The sequence below is a fragment of the Otolemur garnettii genome, unplaced genomic scaffold (genome assembly GCF_000181295.1).
Source record: "Otolemur garnettii isolate 467f Iridium unplaced genomic scaffold, OtoGar3 scaffold00182, whole genome shotgun sequence".
Taxonomy (NCBI): Eukaryota; Metazoa; Chordata; class Mammalia; order Primates; family Galagidae; genus Otolemur; species Otolemur garnettii.
Window position 1 is genome coordinate 792,962 of NW_003852577.1, and position 528 is coordinate 793,489.

A 528-nucleotide genomic window follows, 5' to 3' on the forward strand; every position below is an offset into this window, starting at 1 on the left:
CATATGTACCTTCATTTGCTTTATCTCTCACATGTAATTCTCCCCCAAAATTACCAGCAGAATTTTGGTTCACAGGATGAACCATTGGGTGAACTGGAAACTTCCACTCTGTTTAGTAGTTTGAGGTTGTGACTGTGAAAAATGCCTCTTCTACCTCTTTGCAACACAATTGTGAAAATTCCAATTGTATGCCTCACTCTGAATTAAAAAAAAAAATTAAAAGGCGACTCCCCAGAGAGTATTTTGACTTTTATGTGCAAAGAAATCCTCACCAGGATGAAGGCCACTCAGTGGGGTCTGCAGGAAGACTCTCTAAGTCCACTTATCCTGTATTTTTTCAAACTTCTGAATCTCAAAGAGCAATCCTGAAGCGTACTCAGATATGTTTAACCAAGTCAAACTGCTAGGCTTTTTGATTTATAGGTGGGTGACAAGTGATGAGAGAAATGTATTCCTGTCATCATTTTAAATACTCTCCTTCCTATCTTTCCTCTGCACCTCCCCCCCACTTATGCACTTGACCCTTCA